Genomic DNA, 3,713 nt, shown 5'->3' on the forward strand with positions numbered 1-3,713 from the left:
CAGCTTTGCCGGTATTCTGGATAAAAGTCATGGCAGAATACCCCGAGATTGCCACAACAGCACTAAAAACCCTGTTGCCATTTCCGACATCATATCTGTGTGAAGCGGAGTTTTCTGCAGTAACAGCGATGAAAACAAAATTGAGGAGCAGACTGAACATAAGCAACACACTTCGGGTGTCATTGTCCCCCATTATACCCAGGTGGGACCGTCTCGTTGCAGAGAAACAAGCACAGGGCTCTCACTGATTGAGCGTTATGGTGAGTTATATTTTTTCTTGTACTTTTATATTTGTTTTGTAGTTGTGTGTCTTATTTTGAAATAAATGTTTACGTGTTACCATAGCGACCAAAGAGCATTTAGTGGGAGAGAGGAGGATGTTACTCTCAATGTTGTTGGCGCATTTCAGGAGGACGCTGCTAATAAAGTTACACGATTACACAATGAATTATTATATTTACAAAATACCACAGTTTTTGTCTTGGTCGAATCATTTTATTTTGTTGTATTTATCAGTGACACCTGCCAGTTCATTTCATTTCATTCATTCATTTATTTGTTCATTTTCAGGCACAACAAATACCTATATTGAACATAAAATGCACAAAACAAAAAACAAAAATTGCCTGAAAAAGGAGTGGGACGAAAATATTGTCTGACTATAAACCGGTCCAGGGCGCAAAAAGGTTGAGGACCGCTGGCTTAGATTACTGATCAGTCTGTTGGGTATGCAGTGAGTCCTGCCAGCACGTGAGCCAAGTGAGATAACTATTTATATTAGCAGAGCGGAAATTATGAACAGAAATGTATTTCACTGATGTTCAGGTAAACATTTACATTTTGAAAGAAAAGTAACAGTTGATCTAAAAAAAAGCTTTATTTTGGGGTAGCTTTATGTGAAGATGCTGCAAAACATTGATATTTTTTTCATCATTCACTGAAAAAAAACCCAAAAACTCCTCCAAACTGAGACCTTGAATGTTACTCTTTATCAAAGTCAACAGTGTGTGTGTGTGTAGGTGTGTGTTGCTGCATTAATAGCCACACATTTATGTGTGTTGCTGCGTAAAAGTGTGTCTATGTATGTGTGGCTTAATGTGCTGTGCGTATAATTATGACCCACCTTGCCAAAGTGTACTTAAGACGTCATGCTGCTCACCTCATTCGCAGGGATAATATGATTAAGAGCCACCTATGGCGCCTTGTGAGTGAGTGTGCTTGTGTGTCTGTGTGAAGGGGAACTGGTCAGCAGCCAAAAGCACCATCTTAATACGAGCTTCCCGCTCATGCCCCTGCAGGGCTGAAGCAACACTGCGCCTGCGCCACACCGAGCCTGGCCTCCAACACGAGCCAAATCATCAGCCGACTATCACCCTGTACAAGGTTACATTAACACTCTGAGGCGTCCAATCACATATTAGACTTCACACACTCCGGGGCCTGAGATTTCATGTTCTTGTAGGACAGAGATTGCCTTGCAGTCTGCTACATGGCATTTCCCTCTGTGTCCCCTCCCTGCATGCTTCTGTGACACTCATGAGGTGAATCTGCATAAAGCCATCAACACTGGTACTTTTAATTCATTTGCAGGGATATAAAACATGAACAGTTTAATATGAAATACCGTAATACTAAAGATGATATATCAGCATATAAAATATTCAAGACATTTAGTTGGTTAAGAGCCCTAATGGTAGAGAGCTCGGTGTGAGCCATTCCTCCTAATAGATTATAATCATTAAAGCTTTAATGAGAGACAAGGAGGTGGAGCGTCAGAAGGCGTTTTAATACAGCAGTTTCATATTATTAAACAAGGAACAAGGATCAGCCACTAATCATCAAACACACATGTTTTCTTAAACTTTTTCCGTTTTGAGAATATCTTTGCAGTGTTGAGGAGACTTCGACATCCCTTGAATCTTTTGCTATGAAGTTGCTATGATGGTGGAGTGATTAAATTTAATGGAGCTTTATTTATATAGCACCAAATCCCAACAACTGTCACCTCAAGACACTTTATACTGTAAAGTAAAGACGATAAAACATGTGCAAACATAAATGAAAATAAAATGGAGTTTGTACTGTTCTGACAAACTGCATGATGGATCAAATTCTCACGGTGTTTTTCTTCTGTTCTCATAATTTCAGCGGTTTTAACAGGATCTCCAACACTACCAAACCATGACACAGCCTCAATCGCGTTTCACAGATGGCTGTACACACTCACTGTTCTTTCTCTTTCATGACCTCCTCTGGGCACACTGATGAGGATTTGGACAAAAAAAATGTAATTGTCACGGCCTGGAGGTTCAGCTGGTCGCTGATCAGCTGTTTCTCTCTATCTCTCTAGTTCGCTCTCTCTCGCTCTCTCTCTCGCCCTCTCTCACTCATTATGGGTTCACGCCCTTGGCCCACGCCCTCGGAGGAGGAAACACCTGTGCCTCATCAGTGTGGATGGCATTTAAGCCAGGAAGCAATGGCTGTTCTTCGCTGGATCGTTGTGAGAATCGCGTCAGTGAAAGTCAAGCATCTAGCAAGTGTTTTTCCATGTAGTTGCGTATTTGGAATCTAACGAGCGTTTCTTTGTGTGCAGACCCTCTGGACTGTTTTCCCTGGTGTTCCCTGAGTGACGCGTGTTCGAGGGGATTCGTGCTTGGATTGTTTGGAGAGAGACAAGAGTGTTCACCTGGATTTCCCCCGGAGCCCTGCCCCTCTCACTTTTTGTAGATAGCACTGCCGCGCAACTTTTGTATATACATTCACCGGACATTCTCTTGTGTGCATCAATCCCCGGAGTCCAGCACGTGAGTCCACGTTGTACAGTGTTTTTGTAATTTGGGTGCAGATTGATCAACTGATAGCTCCAATGCATCTGTCAAGTCTTTGCTGATTCTTTTTTTCCTACTTCTTAAGGATGAACTTTCAGACACTGTCCATCACACCACAGGCAGCTAGTAATTAAGTGCCTTGTTTAAAACAGGTGCATTGCTGGTTTGTCCCATGAATTAGACTTTTTAATGAATGATGCAAAGGTCTGAGTTTAAGTGACTTAACAAAGTAAACAAACAAACTAGAAATAGTCAGGAACAAAGTAAAACCTTAGAAGTAACATATAAAGAAAGAAAATTATAAATAAACAAGGCTGATGTTTTTTCTTAGTAGTTTATCTAACTAACTTCTGCTATACTGCTGTTAATATCATTTTTGACTTGGCTAGTAACGTAATTACCACCAGATAAAGCTAAACAAACATTTCAGTGCTTTTCTGTTTCACTTCTTGCTGACTGATTCTGAATGACTTTATCACTGATGTTGCTTTAGCAGAGAGAAGCTAATTGGATCATATTAAGATTGCGATTAAATAAAGCGGTGAGGTGCATGCCTTGCTTAAAGTTAATACAATGACACCAGTCGCACACAAACACATACTGTGGGGTGTTCCTGGTCTGTAGGGGTCAGTATATGTCAAAGGAAGGAGCAGTGGCGAACCAGTGACAGAGTCATGGGCGGCAGAAGCTCTCTGATGTGCCTGGGGTCCACCTGACACCAAGATGCACTATTGGAAGAAGGCAAGCCATCGAGGTAAACAATATGTTCATTGGGGGTTGGAGTGAAGGCCAACCTTAACTGCCCTAGTTTAACCCTTTAAGACTAGGGATGGGTATCGTTTAGGTTTTATCTGATACCAGTACCAAACCGGTACTTTTGAAATG

The sequence above is a fragment of the Rhamphochromis longiceps genome, linkage group LG2 (genome assembly GCF_057381845.1).
Source record: "Rhamphochromis longiceps isolate RC_006_pf linkage group LG2, R_longiceps_female_GT1.1, whole genome shotgun sequence".
Lineage (NCBI taxonomy): Eukaryota > Metazoa > Chordata > Actinopteri > Cichliformes > Cichlidae > Rhamphochromis > Rhamphochromis longiceps.